Here is a 19,504-nt window from a genome sequence, read left to right as displayed (position 1 = left end):
CAGGTTAACATTCTATTTTGCAATGAATATCTAAGTGGATACATTTTCCTCTTTGTTTGAATTATTTCTTTAGGTCAATTTCCAGGATTGAAATTGTGGCTTGAAGAATACAAAGTTTTTAAGATCTTTACTTTAATTGCCAATTGCTTCTTCAAAGAGTTGTGCCTGTTAACCTTAGCATCAGGAAATGTAGCAGTGTACCAGTAATCCTAAAATTTCACTGGCAAAATTAAGTTTTTTTCAATAATAAGTATAAAAATGTTCCTTATTGTCTACATTTGCATTTCTTTGATTACCAGTAAAGTTGAATACTGTTCCATATTTTTTTTGCCTAACTACATTACCTTATTTAGTCATCGTTTGATCACATACTTGCCTATTTAACTATTGAAATCTGAATGTTTGTCTCATGACTTTTTAAATATTCTGCAGTATTGCCTCTATACATATTTTTTATTTTAGTTATGCTTTAGTTTTCATTGTAAAAAATGTTCGGTGTATGTATGCATAACAGCTAATTAAATCTTTCTGACTTTTGAAATGTGATTCTAGATTCTACTTCCTACCCTATCTTCTATGAGTATATATTTTCTATGACTCTTTCTTTAAAGCAAGGTCAACGTGTACAAATTTTTTCAAGGTACCTCACAATTGACATGCTGGAGCTGTGGAATTTACACAATCTGCTGCTCTCCTGAGTGGTGACCAAAATGTCAGCCTATGCTATTATGTGGCCAGCTGAACATATTTGTGGAAGGAAATGCATCTTTTGGAAGCATAGCACCTATAAATAAAATGGCCTTCAGGGGCAATGAAAGTGTCTCGGTGTCAGCAGCAGCAGTCAAAGCCATATCGGAAGCACCGTGGCCAAGAAGAGAAAGCAGAGTCCTGGTTTGTGGGGGCGGGGGGGGTGGTGCTGGCTGAGAAATGCTGTCCCATGAATTTTACGGGAAGAATAAAATTAAGGTCTCTGACCACAGAGGGTCTTTACAAGGACCCAGGATGAGTGGTGATATTAAATCTTGAGGCCTTGGACAAATTCCAACTTGGGTAATTTCATTCAGTCAATTTTAAATTCTCTTTGCAGTTTCTAATGCAATGCCCTTCTGTGCTTCCTGATGCCAACCTACCGCGTGCTACTGCTCAGCATTGATAAGTAAATGGTGCTCTCTGCCCTGGAGGAGACCTTGAAGCCACCAGGGGAAAAGTCATTAGAAATGTTATTCCTGTCTTTCACTTCTAAAGAATCCCACTTCCAACACTGAGGCTGTTATAGAAAAGTCTGGGGGTCTTTAAGTGTGGTGTATTTGCCATGGGTATTCTCCCACGACCCTACTGACCCCACTTCAGTAGTTGGGGACAGTGAAAAAGATCTTTAGACTTCAGATCTGACAATCTGAATTCCAGTCCAACCATCTAACTATTACCTGTGTGACCTTAGGCAACTCACTCCTTTACTCATCAACTTTCAAGGGCTTCCTGTGGTTTCCCGAAATGATGCCTTTAACATAGCCAGGCCTGCCATGACTAATCTCGAACTAGCTTTCCTGTCTTATCTCTCCCTACTCCCAGGGATAAAGATTACAGTCAAGAAAATTGGATCACTTCTTTTCTCTTTGCTGTGCATGTTCATGCCACTATGCCTCTGTCTCTGCTGTATCTACTGGCTAAGTGCCTCCTACCTCCCTCTCTTCTTGACAAATCTTATCCACCCTTCAAGACTGTTCTCAAATACAATCTCCATAAAATCTTCCCTGATTCCCCAGCAGGAAGTCATCTTGTATTCCATACCATGAAAGTGTGTATGTATAGTTGTCACAGCTTTCATACTAGAAATTTATATTTTTAAATTTACTATACATTCCCTGTGGAACACAAGCCTGGATTTTATGTATACAAATTGTTTAAATCTCTGAATCTTTTTTTTTTTTTTTTGGTGAGGAAGATTGGCTCTGAACTAACATCTGCTGCCAATCTTCCTCTTTTTGCTTGAGGAAGATCATCACTGAGCTAACAGCTGTGCCAATCCTCCTCCACTTTGTATGTAGGACGTCACCAGAGCCTGGCTTGATGAGCAGTGTATAGGTCTGCACCCAGGATCCAAACCCGCAAACCCCGGGCTGCTGAAGCAGAGTGTGCGAACCCAACCACTATGCCACTGGGCCGGTGTTTTAATCTTATTTTCATGTGATAACCTTTCTCAATAACAAAGCGGATGTTAAATAAGCAAACAACATTATAGTTCATTTGAGGTTAATAAGCACACACAAACACAGTCAAATAATTTCTTAACTCTTCTTCCTTCTTGTGGACTTTATATGATAATCAACCACTACAAATGTGCAAATTTTACCAAATGCATTTTAAATTTAATTATCTCTTGTGATAAAAATTGTGGCGTCATTCTCTTAGATGAATACATTTTAAATATATAATTTTTTATGCAGTTTCTTTTGGAGTTAGGTTAAGTGACTATTTGTGAACTTTTCCAAATTTATGTTTGAACTAATATATGATCTTAGAAATGCAGCTCGGGGAGATAACAAAGGAATCAGCAAGTTCAGTTGTTCTCTATAGCAAATTTCAGTTTTTAGAATCGCTTCTGGAGTAAGGCGATTAATCTCACACGATGCCCACAACCTACAGGTTAGCTTAAGGACTGGGCATGTCTAATTATTAAATACAAAATAAACTATACAAAAAACAATACAACAAAATAAAAATCCACGGGTGATTTAGATGCTTAGTAAGGGCTAATGGCTGCTGTTCTAGTACCATATTGCAAGTTCATGATCATTTTAAAGGTAAGGATTCAGAAGCTTGGAAAGCAGAAGTGGCTGTGTCCAGATCACACAGAGAATGAGCCGCCAAATCTAGACTGAATCCAGGTCACCTAGCATCTGTTCAGGGCACCATTCTGCCTCTTTACTCTCTGACATCTCTTTCTTCTTCAACTTTTTCAGGGTTTTTCCATGTCTGGGCTAACTCTCTGGCTGCTTTAACTTTTACAGGTAACAATCGTAGAAACAGAACAAACCAACATGTTAATTATAGTTCATTTTTAAAATTAGGTGCAGAAGTCTCACTGAGGCTTCCCTTTTGCTTGCTTGGGATTCAGAGGCAGCCAGATTTGCCCCAGGTCCAATAATCCCAAGGTATGCCTCTAGTGCTGTTGCTTAAGAGAGGGAACCTCTGACTGGAGGAAACGCACATGCTCCCCAAAGAGAAGGTATCACTTCCCGACTAACTCATTTTCCAGGCGACAAATGACTCAATAGCTCATGAGTTCCCATGAACAGTGTGTGTGTGAATAAAAACTACAGGGGGAGCAATTTACCACAACAGAAATGAAGATATCAACTACCATATTAAGTCAAACTCTGTCACCTGTGGTAATGTGATTTTCTTTTTTTCTTTCTGTTTTTTTTTGCTGAGAAAGATTACCCTTGAGCTAACACCTGTGCCAATCTTCCTCTATTTTGTAGGTGGGTCGCTGCCATAGCATGGCCACTGACAAGTGGTCGGTGCCAAACTGGGGCCGCCGAAGCGGAGTGTGCCAAACTTAACCACTAGGTCATGAGGCCGCCCTGGTAATGTGATTTTCTTAATCTGGATACTAGTTATATTGTTGTGTTTACTTTGTGAAAATTCATCATGCTGTACGCATATGATTAGTGCTATGTATTTATGTTAATCTTCCATAAAATGTTTATTTAAAATAATAACAAAAATACTAAAAAAACAGCAGGACTGTAGCCTGGCATTTAGAGCTGAGCAAAAAGTGGGAAAAAATTACAAGTTCTAGAGTCAACCTTTAAAACCCAGCTTTATATCTTCCGAGATCTGTGAAGTTGGGCAAGCTGTGTTACCTCCCTGAGTCTCAGAATTTTTTGTATCTCTTAGATAGAAAAAATAAATACATACTTTATGAAGATGCTGTGATGATAATATAATATTTGTAAAAAGCATCAAGTTTAGAGAGCACCTGGCCCTCAACAGGCATCGGTAACTCATTCATTTGTTTAAAGATTTTTTACATCAAGTACCGTTCTGGGATATAACGGCCAGTAAGTCAGAGTTCTTGCTCTCTAATGAGTAATTTCAATAGTATTTCCCCCCTTTTTTCCCAATATCTGATTAAAGTATAGTTTTCCAGCCTTTTCTCTCACTATCTCCCACATGATCTCCTGCTGGAGTCAGAGGAATCCCCCCACTTCCTGCTTCCCACCTCTCAGTGCTATGTGCAAACATCTTCCTCTGGGCTTACGTGGAATACCATGCTATCTTTCCAAAAACACTGCAACATCGTGTTGCCATTAGTTTACTTATATATCGAATAACAGTTGGATGGATGAGTGAATGAATGCTCTCCCCTTGTCCTGCAGTGTCTCTCTCCTTCCCTCTTTGTCACCATAAATGTTAACTCCACGTCTCCTTCCAGTCCCTGCTAGTGACACCTCTTTGCTTCTTTCCTTGATCCCCTCCAAAAAGAAGCAATTTTCCTTCCTCAACACTCCAAGAGTACTTTATTTGAACTTTCTCATGGACCTCAGCGTAGCATGAAAAAGTATGGCCTTTAGAATCTGTTAAATGTGGCGTTTGCTCTTGGATTCAACGTTACCCAGCTGGGTGGTCTTAGGTGAGTAAACTTCTCTGACTCTATTTTCTCATCACTAAAAGTAGGGAAAACTATGTCTGCCTTCTAAAGCTACTGTAAGGTTTAGAAATAATGTATGTTTGAGTGGCATGTCACATAATAGCTGTTCATTGAAGAGGAGATATTATTTCAACCTTGGATAGTATAATCTATGTAGACATTCTGTCGTCTTCTATAAGGAAAAAGCCGTGTCTACCCTATCTTAGCATCATTCACCGTGCCTGTATAGAACAAATGTTCCACACGTGTTTGAATACATGGATGAACAAAAGATAAAACAAATTTCTCAACACTGGTGGAGGAGAAAGAATTCCATACAAAGTCTCTAAATCCCAGATGACTATTTGGAAATCCTTCTCTGGAGATGAATATTGTAACAAGTTCCTGCCTGCTAGGGGATCATTCAGTCTTCCTGTTGCTGCACAGAAAGAAAAGGGCTGAGTGGCGCAGCTCTCTCATATTGCTGTTTGAACAAGCAAATATTAGCATGATTTTAACTGGCGCTCACTGGTTGTTATTCACCCGATGGTGAACAATTTAGATTGAGTCTGCCCTAAAAGGACATTGGTTTGGCTTATGGGATATTACAGGTGATAGTATCTATATGATGAGAATGCCTTCCATTTAGATTAGATTTTGGAGGCTGGAAGCTGGTAAATGTGTCGTTAACTACTCATGAGGCCAAGTTAGAACCATGAAGGTAGGTTTCCCATTTTTGCAAAGTTCTTGTCTTTAAATTTCCTACTGCAGTGAAGTGTCAACATTGCATAATAACTATCCTCCAAGACTTTATTAAAATACTGACCTTTGCTTCAAAGCTTCTGTTTGAAAGGAGAAAAGCAAGGAGAAAAAATTAGGTCTTTTCTAACAGTCTCCAGGAGCTTTAGGCCATAAGCCAAGAAGACTCAGGCTGTCTTTTAGAAAACATGTCTTTGCTGTCACCCTGTCATTCATCTAGATATGCTCCTGTGGCAGTGCTGGTGGAGCATCACCATGAAGACAAGCATTCCATGGGAGGAGAAGCCAGTTTTAAAGGAGAAGCAACTGGGAGAATGGGGTGCTGATTCTCCCACTATGGGTATCCTGTGGGAGAATCTACTGGCCTCTGAGAACTGCAGAACTCTTGACTTAGAACAACTCTATCCAAACCCCTGTAGTAAGAGACTTGACCAAACTCTAACATGGCTTCTAGCAGCATAAGGCTGTGCCTCTGTGATGACCCCAGCCTCCCATTAAAATGCCTGCCTGAAAAAGCTCAAGGTTACCAGGAAAATTTACTATTTGTTCTAGCCAACATCTGATGATAGGCCTCTGACCTCCCTTTCTTAGAGCATTTGCTAAAATGGGCTTACAATTGTGAATATGTATCTCTTACAACTCAGAAATATCTTTCTTGAGGACCTGAGAGCCACTCCTTTGAAATGTGGCCTCTGTCTCTCTATCCTTCTCTATGAGAGGATAGAATCCTAACTTCAATAACCGCCAACCAGCAGGTACAGCTGGCCTAATCATATTTATATTGACAATCCCTCGTACTTTTTCACTTCTCGACTCTGCTGAGCCCCTACCTGCCCCCCCCATTCTCCCTTTAAAACACCCAAATTTCCTCTGTACTCGTTGGAATAGAGCTCAGCTCTTTCATCTACCATCAGTAGTTACTGAATAAAATCTGTTTGTCTTACTTTTACTAATGTCTGGCTGTGTTTATCTTTGACATCTCTATGTAGGAGAAACCCCCATTCATGGGGCTCACCTCCATCCCCATGCAAAGAGAATTCGTTCGGGAAGGGATCTAGGAATTCCCCTTTCACCTCTCTTCTTCCGGAGCTGTATGTAACATAGCCTGCTAGGCTGACGGATATGAATGAAGAAAGCCTCCTACTGTATAGCCAAATTTCCTCCTTCAAACTACTTGAATTTCAATAATTAGAGATATGTGTTTGGGCACATATGCACATACCTCTGAAATATAGGGCTGAGCTCTTAGTAATCCCTACCTTAACATGACTTTGTTCAATCTCCTTGTTTTCCCATACCTAGTGAACCAAACTGAGGGAGAGAGGCTTTTATCAGGGACAGAGGCAGTAAGGAGGAAGAGGGAGAAATGAATAGGAAACAAGGGCACTCCAGAGGGAATGGAGAAAGGCATGGTTGAGTACTCCAAGGGGCTATGGAGAGCCAGAGAGCAGCAGTAGGGGACGGGTGGGGATGGAAGAAGAAAGGGCTGAGAAGTATAAAAGATGGGAACATAAAAGGCTATGGAAAGTGATATAATTACTTTTCTCCTTTTGGCTCAATCCTGCTCTTCACCTTCCTTCCAAAAACGTAAAGTAAATGTCTCTGTACTGTATTTTCCTTACCATGCTCCGAGCCAAGAAAAACTATTTATTGTTTTACTTCTTCTCTTCCAATTATTCTGGCCTTGCAGAAATGTAAATCAAAGGAGGGGGGCAAGAAATTAGTCACTTAATATCTTTGGGTCTCAGTTTAACCATGAGAGTTTTGGACTGGATTCATAGTTCAACATATGTTTATGAAATGAGTGCTATGTGCAAAGTGCTACCAATTTGCTGGGGAAACATCATATCATCCTCCTGGAGCTTACAATCTAGTGAATGAGACATTCACATAGAATAATTAAACAAAGGAATTAAAGTGTAACATAATTAAGATAGAGAATAAAAGGAGTAGAATTTGATATGGTTGTTAGGAAAGGCTTCAATGAGAAGGTGACAGGACATGCATGAAGACATAAATGAAATGGAGGAGTGACCCATGGGGGAAGAACATTCCAGACAGATGGAACAGTTAGTGCAAAGGCCCCAGCATGAGACTATGCTATGTGCTTGGGCAACAGTGAGGAGCATGTGGTGAGCGATTTGAGGAGGTAACTCAGTGCCAGATCATGTAGGGCCTTGTAGCCATGGTGAGGACTCTGGAAATTTTTCTAGTCGTGAGGAGAAATCATTGAATATTTGAGAGCAGAGCATGCCATATTATTACTAGTAAAAATAATAACTAATATTTATACAGCATTTCGTATGTACCAGTCTCTGTTCCAAGTGTTCGACTTATATTAACTCACATAATTTTACAACAACCTTATGATGTACATATTATTATTCTTATTATTTTACAGTTGATGAAACTGATGCACAAAGAAGTTAAGGAACTTGAGTGTATGTTCATATGTTATAGAATTTGAACTTGAACCCAGGCAGTCTGACTCCAAGGTCCTTGCCCTCAGCCACTAGCCTGTAATTATTCTGATTTCCATTTATAAGGATCACTCTGATGTATGAGGAAAGACTCTGGAGGCAAGAATTGGAGCAAGGAGACCAGTGAGGGGAGAGAGGGCAGTGACTTGGACTATGGTGCTTGTGATGCAGGAGAGAAATAGTGGTCAGATATGCGATTGTGCTTTGAATGTGGAGGAAACAGAAGATTGGCTGATGCATTGCATATGAGCTATGAGAGAAAGAGAGGGATCAATGATGAATCCCACTTTTTGGCCTGAGCAACTGGGTAAAATATCGTGTTCCTGACAAAGCTGGACAAACTGGGGGAGGAGGTGATTTGGTGAGGGGCAGAAATAAAAAGTCGTTTTTTGAATATGTAAAGTTTGAAATGTATATGAAACATTTAAGAAGAGATATGAAGGAAGCAATAGGGTAAATAGAGTCTGAGGTTTGGACTGTATTTAAATTGAAATTTTCAGGTCATTATCATACAGATGTTTGAGAAAGCTATGTGTCTGGATGAGATACCCCAGGGAGGGAAGATAAGCATGCCAAGGATCAAGCTCTGGGACGTCCTAACCCTGAGAGCTCATGAAGAGGTAAAGGATCCAACAAAAGAGTCTGGAAAGGGGCAGCAGATGAATTGATGGAAAGTGAGGAGTCAAGTAAGAAGGAGTTTGAAGGAGAAACTGATCAACTGTGTCTAATGCTGGTACTAGGTCAAGTAAGATGAAGACTCAGAATTGACCACTGAATTTGGCAAAGTGAAGGTCATTAGGCACCTTAGCTATGGAGTGTGAGGAACAAAAGTCTGATTGGATTGGGGTCAAGGGACCAGCAAAATTCTGAGACTCCCTTATAGCTATGGCAAAACAATTAAAGATAACCTAAAAAAAAAAAGGTGGAGGATAGTAGCAGAGGGAAGAAAAGAGTAGTAATGCTTTTCCAAATACTTCAGTCAATTTCAAAATATTTTATAGAGCATTTCCTACACACCCAACACTGTTAGGCACTGACACCAATGAGTTTGCAGCTTTATTCATTCATTCATTTAGGGGACAATGGTTCATTGAATGCCTAGTATGTGAGTTTTAAAAGCTTTTTCTTTTTTTGAGTGAGGAAGTTTAGCCCTGAGCTAACATCTGCCAATCCTCCTCTTTTTGCTGAGGAAGACTGGCCCTGGGCTAACATCCATGCCCATGTTCCTCCACTTTATATGGGATGCCGCCACAGACTGGCCTGACAAGCGGTGCGTCGGTGCGCGCCCGGGATCCGAACCCGCGAACCCCGGGCCACCGCAGCGGAGCGCCCGCACTTTAACCACTTGCGCCACCGGGCCGGCCCCTAAAACCTTTTTCTTAATTGTTACAATAACGTTTTGATGTTAAAGCAAATTTAAAAGGAACAAGTATGTCTACACTCCCGTAATCCTAACACATTAACATTTTCTATGTTCCTTTCGATTACTGTCCACGTTTCCACACTTTTTACACAATCTTATTAGTTATATTGTAAGTCTTTTCCTTTTTAGATGTATTTTCATAACAGGTTAATTATGACAGCAGATACTTTATTGTGTGATTATACAGCATTAGTTATCTAATCAATTTCATTCCCAACCATTCATGTTGTCTTCAAATTACAATTACAATACTACGATCATTTATTTATATGCCTGTCATCCTCATTAAGCTACGAGGAGCCCCTCAAAGTCCAGGACCATATCTGGTTCAATTCTGAATCACGGGCATGTGCCTGGCACAGAGTCATGACTTCGGAAGCACATGAGACTGTATAGTACAGTGGTTAGAGCGAGAAGACTGGCTGCCTCGGGTCTCATTTGGCATTTTCCACTTGCAGGCCTATGGCCTTGGGCATGATACAGCTTCTCTATAGCTCATGCATAAATTGGAGATAATAATAGCGCCTTATAGATTATTGTGAGAATTAAATGAGCTAATATATGCCAAGTGACTCCTACATTGTAAGCACATGTTATATAAGTGCTTGTTAAGTGTATTATATAAGAAAAATACTTTGAGGCCTTGAATATGTTTAATGAATAAATAATACATCAAAGAACAGTTTTATTTTTGCTTCACACAGGTAACTTTTTAAGTTCTTTTGGATTATTTCCTTTTCGGTTCAGTAACAATGTTGTATCATGTACCATATGCCTGGTATCCAGAGATGAATAATTTCTCAGGATTAATTTTCACAAGGGATATCAATAAATGAAATAACAAACATTTCTACAGCTTCCATTATACCGTTATTTCGCCTCCAGGAGAAAGCTCCTTGAGGGCAGGGGCAGCGTCTGAGTTTTGCACTGCTGTCCATCTTTAGCCGGTGCATAGAGACTGCCACCTGCTGGTTCCACCTGCTAGTTCACTGAGGCCCTTGACTTTATTCACATCGTTTTTCTCCTTCTCCTTAATTACTGTCTCTGGATCTCTACGTCTTGAATAAATAAATAAGACTCAATTAGATAACTCTAAGAGCAGAAGAAAAGTCAAGAAGATGGCTGTGAGCAAGGCATGCATAAAGATAAAGTCAACTTAGGAGGTTGCCCTTGTTAGCGAGTCTCAGAAATGGGGACAGGTGATGAAGGGCCTTGCCAGTCAGGAAGAAATGGAGATGAACTACCAATAGGGAAAAACAGAAGGTCCTTAACAAAGGAGTTGACTTAATGAAAGTCATTATAAAGCTTTTCAGGATAATTACACAGACTATCATCTAGAGAAGGAGAAGGCACGTGGTGGCTCTTGCAGAAACCTGGAGAAATGGGAATGAATGAAAAAGAATAACTGTTTTGAGATTGTTTCTCTCTGTAACTATTAATTAATTCATTCACTCATTCAGTATACACATACTGAGTGCCCACTCTATGGCAGGCACTGCGCTAGGCACTGGGTATACACCAGTGGAAAATACACATTCAGTCCTGCTGTCATGACCGGTTGTTTCTTCCGATGACTGTCACTCGTAGCAGAGTAAGAGCTCCGGACCTCCGTGCTTGACTGTGTTTCTTCCTGTCGTTCTCTGTGCTTGGCACATGGTGGGCGCGCAAATCCTGTAGCCTGAATTGATTCACGGCCTTGGTGCAGCATGATAGCTAAATACACAGAGCCAGGAAGAAAACGCAGGGTGGCATCGGTCTCGACTGTTAGACCAGAATCTTGCAATGAGCGCATGTATGCATCTCTGTCGTATAGCGGAGGGCGTATCTTCCCAGAGCGCCTGGCAGCGTGCCAAGCTGCAGGACCAGCGCTCTCCTCTCCTTGCGCGCTCCAGCCAGCCCGGGCCGTCGCAGGCCGCCAAGGGGCCGAGCGCAGCCTCGCGTCGGCCCGCAGGCCGGCCCCGCGCGGCTCCTCCTCGCCGCGGGTGGGGCTGCCCTCGGTGCCGCCCCGTGGCCGCGGCTCCGGGAAGCCCAGAGCGCGGGTGGCGGGCGAGCCAAGGCGGCGGGTGGAGCCGGAGCCGCGCGGCGCGGCCAATCGCGCCACGCCGGGGGAGGAGCCCCAAAGGGGGAAAAAGAAAGTGCGGCGGAAAGTAAGAGGCTCACTGGGGGAAGACTGGCCGAATCAGGGTCCCCGGGGCTCCGCTTTGGCCAGACGCACGGAAAGAAGCAGCGCTGGGCGACCCTGCACCCATCCCCGCCGCTTTCGCTGCGCCCGCTCTGCTTCCCAAGAAAGGTGAGTCTCGCGCTGCCAGGAGGGCTCGGAGGAATCACAGATCCACAGAGTCTCAGGGTAGAAGGATTCTTAGAGATCGTCTCGTTCAACCGTCTTATTTTCCACAAGGGCAAACTGAGGCACAGACCGAGGCGGCGGCTGGGATAGATCACACAGCTAGTTAGTCCTGTGGCCAGGACTCGAACCCAACTGTCCAGAGCCCCATCTTTGCTTTGTAGGGATGGAAGTAACGCAGTTGTGGGACGGCTGCGCGTCGCTGCACCCAGCTCCCCGGCCTTTAAGGGATCTACCCTGGTGTACCCCCGCCTTGATTTCTCCAGAGCGCTGCTGTGAGCAGCGAGGATAGAAGAGGGCACTGTGTCCCAGCATGCCCACTCGGTATCACGTCGCTCCCAGCCTGGAGCTGTGACAGTCTGGGTTAAGGCTGCTTGCAGCTTCTCTCCCTCCTCCCCTGACCTGCTTTCTCAGAAAGATGCCCCTGCCGAGGGTGTCCGTCAGGCTTCTGGTGGAGTCACTGGAGAGGTGAGGGACCCCGGGCGCCGGTGACCTCGTATGGTACTCACAATTCTCTCTCCAGCCTGGGAGGAAGCGGAACTGGTGGTCCTGTGGGAGATAGGATGCCCCTCATTTAGGAATAGCTGACTAAACGGAGCCACAGCCCCTCTCACTTCTGAGTGCTGGGAGCGAAAAGGAAGCTGAGTTAAAGAGAAAAATCAAACAGAAAAAGCAAACTTCTGCCGTTTCCTTTGAGAGCCAGTTCCCAGCCTGTCTTGCCTCTCTGGTTGTGAAATTGTGAACCAAGGCGCCTCTGGAGCGTTTTGCTGCTGGGCTCCCCAGATCCTCCGCTCAGCTACCGGTTGAGGAGGACGATTTACCGGGTTTTGACTCCAGCTCTGCCGCGTATTAGCTGTGTGAACTTGGGCAAGTTATCCAATCTTTCTGATTCTCAGTTTTTTTTCCAGGCGCAGAATGGAGATTATAATGGTCACAGGAGCCCTTAGGATAGTTGGGAGGATGGAATGGGATGATTCAAATAACACGCTTAGCGCAGTGCCTGGGCTGGCAGCTGGTCATTTGGAGATCAATGGCAACTATTGTAAATACTGTTATGTAGTAACCCTGGAGACAATGGCTTTCAGAAAGGTGATTTCATACTACCCTAGAGTGACTTTTTACAAACAAAATCTGGAATGTTGTGGAGTTTCAACAGCTCTTTTATAGTGTTTTCTGAATGATGTCTACATGTGACTTTGATCCTAGATGCCTGACTTGGAATATAAAATTAATGTTTCTCAGTGATGCTAATCCCTACTAGTTTTTAGGCCAAGCCTCAGGTCTGTGAAGCTGTGAGCTGAGGCATCTTTTATTGGCTAAGAGGGTCTTGAATTTGTTGAGAGGTAGGAAGACAAGAGAAGTTGGAAGTTCCATCTATGTTACAGACTGTTCTAAGCCTTGTATTCCTGCTGTCTCAGGTCAGACTAGCAACTTTGTATTTTTCAGCTAGTATAGGAAAACAACAACAAAATTCTCATGTATTTCTTTTGGATTATGCAGTGATGCTGCTAAATTCAGTCCCTTCTGGACACAAACTTACCTTATTTAAACACAGACACCCACGCGTGCCCACACTAGTCTTCCTTTACTGGTATTTTAAAATGAAACGGTGTCCCTCATATACACCCACCTTGCTCGTGACGATTGATTTTATTCTGATTGACTCCGTACAATTATTTACTATTATCTCCTGGCTATGCTGTAAGTCCCTGAATTGAGCGTCCAGCATTTATAGTTAGCTGCCTGCTGGGCAGTCCATCCTATTTGCATGTGGTATTGACTAGTATGTGGGAGGGATGTGATACATCTTGAGAAAAGGGAAGAGTTCGGTGGTGCCGGCTTTGATACCTTCCGCACGGATCATTTGCAGAGGATGGGATCACTTACTTTTGTCAGCCTGTTCCGTGTGCATGCATTGTGATGAGCTGGCCAGGATACATCTGAACGCGTGCCTGGGAGACTTGTCGGGAAAAGGAAAATGTTCAAAATAAGGTCAGAACAAGGGGATGGAAGGGAGATTGAAAGCTAATTCTTTTTGATTCTGGCTCTTTAAAGAAAGGATACCTAGTTATTCCTCGCCTCTTTATCCAGATTATTAGTTACCAAAACCATACATACATACACATAGAACTTTAAAATTCCTAAAGTGTATTCCATAGATATTATCTTCTTTGTTACCTACAATAGCCCTGAGAAAAGGATGTGGCAGGCATATTAATAGTTTAAGGATAATATAATGATATGATAAAGTATGAAAAAACTTGTTTTGTGGTCAAATTTGAATTCCTGCTCTAACTCCTATGTAGCTGGGTGATACTAAGCAATTTATTTCACCATTTAGGGCTTCTGTTGTATCCAATTCTAAAATGGAAAAAAAAACATGCTTACCCTAAGGATTTGTGTAAGGATTACATTAGTGGAATAATATAAAGTACATGTAGTGAATAGGTGCTTGTTAAATGATATCTCTTCTTAGAAGGTCTCAATTTATTGAGAAGAAAACTGAATGAAACTCAGAGAAATGAGAGGTTGCCAAGGGTCACGTGGTTAGTTAAGTTTCAGCCGTGGGAATATAGTTCACACTTTTTGACTTCTAGTTGAGGTTTTTCCCATCACACCTTGTTGCCTCTCCAGTGAGATCTTTAACAATTTCCTCAGTTGTTAGGTTGACCTTATTTGGCTGGTGATTGCAGGTATCCTTTCTGTCCCAAAGAGGATATTTCCTTGCTAAGGGAATAATCCTTAAACATACTCTGTAGAGTTTAGTGGGGCCGACTCTCAGGAGAGGCAATTTCAAAGTGATGATCTCTAGGGCAGCCTTCCTACTCTCGTGTGTTGATGTAATCTTCGATTCCTAGGAGGAAGGGTACTATGAAGATTTAAGGTTCAGAATTATGTCATGTTTTTCTTCCTGTTCTCAGTAGTTTCTTCCCTCTGCCATTCTTGTGCTAATTCGTAGGGTGGTAAGAAGATCAAGGGACAGATGCCATGAGTGACTATAGCATTTTTCATATCTTTCACCAATTCACTATATTCCATGAGGTTGGAATATAGAGAGCGGTTTGCAGAAGCAGCATTTACAGAAAAGACCACTGCTTTCTGACAGTGCTGATGACTGGTCTGGAGTTTCTGTCATCCCTGTAGAAACTGATGGCTGCAGGCTTATGTAGAAAAATGGCCCAGGCAATGGGGCCATTTATCCATTGAGACTCCCCACAGGCCATCATGTTTGTCTACTTTGCAGCGTGCAGACAGGCTTGCAAATGCAGTTCTGGGAGAAACGTTTTGCTGCTTGCTTTTGGCATATGGAAGCTTATGTTTCCTTTTGCCAAAAGGTAGGCAGTTAGTGTTGTCTTACCTGGCACAGTTAGAAAGCAGAATGTAGCTAGAGGAAATCAGAGGAGGCAGAAGAAAAAATGAAGGTTATCTCCAACATACACATAGTTTCATTTGTTGCTCAACTTTGTCAGGCTTTTGCTGGTGACACAGATGTAAGATCTGGTGAGTCACTGTCGCCTTGCCAGTGAAATATTAAAGACAGCCACCTACTGTGCTCTTTGCCCATTTTGGAAATTGTTCTGTAGGAGAATAAAAACCCCAAAGAACAGGAAGGTTACAGAACATTTGGTATCTGATATTAATTCAGGTTAGCTACTCATTTGTTCAGTTTTTTTTTTTTTTTCCATCTTTTGAAAGTGAGAATGCATGGTTTACACTGATGTGGTTGTTAGGAGGCCTCCTTCTAGCCCGACTTTATTCTGGCTAGCTCTAGCCGCTGTGGCAGTTTGAGAGTCTGGCGGCTACCTGAGCCAAGTTATTATATTGAGATACACCTCAGTCTCCTCAGCTAGGAAGCAGGAACACTGAAGCCCACCTAGAAGCTTGGGCCCCTGTCTTAGCACCTTATTCATAGGAGACATTTAATTAACACAAGTTCTTTCTTCTGCTATCAATTCTTTCAATTTATTAGTCTGTCAATTGTGAAAATCAAAATTTACTAGCTACCCTTTACTGAACTCCATCAAGGTTTGTACTAAGTGTTTTACATATACCATCTCATTCAGTCCTCGCAATAATCCTGTGTATTTTTTGAGGCAGCCAAGGTTCAGAGAGGTTAAGTAGCAGGACCTGTGTCACAAAGCATGTAGCGATACAGAGACTCATCCATGCATTTCATTTTAGAGCTAGGAAGTTGTAGGGCCTCTGGACTAGAACTGAGGACCCAAACTAGGACTGATGACCCACCCATCCCCATCCTGTCCTTCTGATCTGGGTATTACCTCACCTATGACAGAGAAGTCTCTTTACCTTTGGGCCTAAAATGTGAGGGAGCTGGACTAGATGATCTCGAAGGTTCTTCTACCATACAGTGTTATTTTTCTTTCCAATTTCTTTATATTCTGAAATTCTATCACCATATCTCTTTGTAAAAGTCAAGGCTAAAAGGGGAAAGGGGAATAAAGAGAAAATACCCTTATTGTTTTATGCCAAGAGATATATTTTCCAGTCAAACATAGGAGGGCAAGGGAAATCAGCATTCATTGGTGCATGTACTTCTGTCATTTCATTTAAGCATAAAAATAACTCGGATATATACTACTGTCTGCCCTTTACAGATGAAAGAACTGAGGCTCTGAGAGACTTACAGACTTGTCCAAGGTGATACACTTGCGTGCCCGAGCGCAAAGCCTCTTGGTCTACTATACCATGTTTACTGGACGCCACACCATAAAATCTGAGGCCTTGTAAACCCTAGATTCATAAATGTCCCTCCCACCACACCACCTCAGCTGCTATCTCCTTTTTCCCTCTTTCCTTCCCAAACATGCTGCTCAAATCCTTTCTTGATTCTTCCCAGTCTGTGGGACCCCTTTAAATGCTTTTGGGATTTTTTTTTTTTTTTTACTGTGGGCTATTAATATGTCCCTTTGTGTTCTTGTCCAAGTTCCTGATTAGCACCTAAGCAGCTGAAGGCACGGTTTATCCTGCCCCGTTCCTAGTGCAGTGCCTGGTACATAAAAGGGGCAGAGGTAAATGGATGATGGAGTCCTACTGTGTCAGGGAGGCCCAGCACTGGCTTTCCAGTTTTCTCCTACTTTCTCATATCATTAATTATCTCAGAGGCTGTCTCTACAGACTAATGAGGTAACTTGAATTTTGTGGTCACAAAATCAGACAGATGATAAGGAGTCACAGACTGTAAGAAGGTTGGACATCACTGGCTCAATGACGGAAAAGACATTTTTATCCTAATAATAAAGGGTGTTTTGCAGCAAACACAGTGAAGGATGCCTCTGAAGTACATGCTTGCATATATTGACAGCAAGGCCAGCGTTGAGTGTCATAAATAAATTACCCAAAAGAAAGAAGGAAGTGTCCAGGGAAGTGGACGGCCGCAGTGAGCTTCGATCTCAAGCTTTCTGAAAGCCGTGAAGAATTCATATCAGTCCAGCTGTTATCTGATATAGTAGGACATAAGGACAGGTGACCTTTTATGTCTAGTTAATATCCAGGAGATGCCTGTGGTTTCTACCTGACTGGCACATAAGTCCTTATGATTATACTGGCTTCCTCCTTTCTCAATCAACGCTAAAGGCAACAGAAAAGAGAACCAGTCATTTTATAAACTTTGAGATACTTGAAAATGTTCTTTTCCTAGATAACACAGTTCTTTTAGCCAGTTATGGTTAGATGCTATGGTGACCTAAAATTGTGGCTGTGTAACCTTATCGGCTTTAGCATCAGACCAGTTTCCCTGGATTTGACTTTGGACAGGTTATTTGATCCATCTCTGCTTTATTTTCATCATTGGTAAAAAGTGGGTAATAAAACCCATGTCATCAGGCTTTTGGTAGGTGTCAGTCATTTGCCATAACGTTTGTTAAGAGCCTGGTGCCTGGGGATTTTAACCTTTATTATGATTAACAACTGCAATGATATTCAGTTACATGCCCAAATAGATATTAGACTAGACAGTAGAAGACTTAGGTTCAAATAATAAGTTTTTTTTTTTATACAGAACTTTAAGCCCTCAAAATGCTTGTTATTTTGTACACACATGCACACACATATAATTTTTTTTTTTCACAATACTCTGAGGTAATCAAGGCAAACGTTGTCAACAACACTTTTCATCCTGAGGCTGAGAGGCTAAATATTTGCTAAGGCCACACAGCCAGCAAATAATGGAGCTGGGACCTGGAACCTAGCTTTCTAACTCCAAGGTTAGGTTTTTTTCCCTCAACCATGCAGTCCGACAGCTCTGGTACTGGTTAGTTGCTTTTTCTTTTCTAAGAATCCTTTTTCTCACCTCTAAAATGAGGAGTTTGGACAAGGTGCTCTCCAAGGCACAGTGTTCTATGAATGTGTGTCTCTAGAGTGATGACTTAGGAGATACCATGAGAAGCTAAGAGTAGAAGTGACTCTTCTCTCCACAGAGGCACCTGCTCGTCGTGTCACGCCATGTGGAGTATCCTAAGTCCCTGGCAGCTTCCTTGGCCTCAGTGAGAGTCACAACTGAGCATTGTACTAGGAGTCAGATCCAGAAAGACACCTCTTATGTCCTTAAGGCTGTGATTCTGCCACACTCCCGTGACCTGCAGACTGTTTTCCCCCTCAGGATCCAGGTTTGGAGTGGAAAGAGAAAAACAGACTGCTAGGTTAGGCACACTGATATTTATTGTTTGGGAAATAAAAAGAGAGCCTTTTTATATAAAGCAAGCTCTGTATCACTATTAATCACCATAATCTTCTACAAAGAAATAATGGGATAAAATATTTAGCTTTCATTTGGATTTTAGCATTATGAGTGCATATTTTCTGCTTTCTTCTTTTGAGGTAATTTAGTGTCCATGGAAGAAGCTTGGCTCTCATTGAAATAAATATAAGAGTTCTTTCAACTTAGAGAAATGATGGACACTTGAGAATGGTAATAGTCACTAAATAGCAGTTTTCTGGAAGATTAGACTTCAGTTTTCTAATTACAGAATGAAACAATGGTGGGGGTTGGGAATTGAATGGATAGAGTGGGTGGTGAAAAGTTGGCTGGCTTTGGAGTCAGAGTTGCATTTGAATCGTAAATACTGCTTGCTTTGCCTGTGTATACTTAGTTTCCTCATTTGTGAAATAGTAATAAGCAAATGCTTTAGCTAGCTCCTAGATAGATATACATCTATATCTAAATCTACTTCTATATCTATATATTTATATGTATTAGAGTGGTTAAAGTAAGATAAAACATATTAAGTCCTTAGCACTTAATACCTGGCATCTAAAAGTCCCTCAATAAATATTCATTCCTCTCTCTTGATTCAGCGCTGTTGTTTACTCCAGAGCCTCACCCATTTGATGGTGAAACTTGGCTGGGGAGGGAGACTGTATCGAGTAGATGCCTCAGCTGGTCTAAGGAAATCTTTCCCAGTTTGGCAAATGATGGGGATGGCAGGGATAGGAAGTAAATCTGGTATTTACCTTAAATATCTGGAAGGCTTTCATGTGGAGGAGGAATTAGACCAGTGGTAAATTGTGGTGCATGGACCGTCCACATCTGAATCATCTGGATGGCTTGTAAAGGAGCAGGTGTCTAGGGCCTCTGCACTTAAGTCTGAGAATCACTGGATTAGAATTTTCTATACTGAGAGGCAGTATATTGTAGGGGTCTGGAGTCTTTTTTTTTTTTTTTTTTTTGTGAGGAGGACTAGCCCTGAGCTAACATCTGATGCCAATCCTCCCCTTTTTTCTTGAGGAAGATTGGCTCTGGGCTAACATCCGTGCCCATCTTCCTCTACCTTATATGGGACGGCGCCACAGCGTGGCATAACAAGTGGTGCGTCGGTGTGCGCCCGGGATCCGAACCTGCGAAC

General features: G+C 42.1%; 1 protein-coding gene across 2 annotated transcripts in view; it reads left to right on the top strand.

The window, feature by feature from the left end:
• Positions 1–11,391: 11,391 nt before the first annotated feature.
• The window catches only part of IL1RAP (interleukin 1 receptor accessory protein), a 129,872-nt gene continuing 121,759 nt past the window's right edge, over positions 11,392–19,504 (top strand). The window contains exon 1 of one of the 2 annotated variants that reach the window (XM_087439845.1): positions 11,392–11,588. The gene's annotated coding sequence lies outside the window, so the exon portion shown is untranslated. The remainder of the gene's footprint in view (positions 11,589–19,504) is intronic. The other variant, XM_087439846.1, reaches the window with a different exon arrangement.

Source organism: Ceratotherium simum, chromosome 15, assembly GCF_057802395.1.
Source record: "Ceratotherium simum simum isolate JZ-2026a chromosome 15, ASM5780239v1, whole genome shotgun sequence".
NCBI lineage: Eukaryota > Metazoa > Chordata > Mammalia > Perissodactyla > Rhinocerotidae > Ceratotherium > Ceratotherium simum.
The sequence above is the reverse complement of the archived record's forward strand: the minus strand, read 5'-3'. Positions and strand labels throughout refer to the sequence as shown.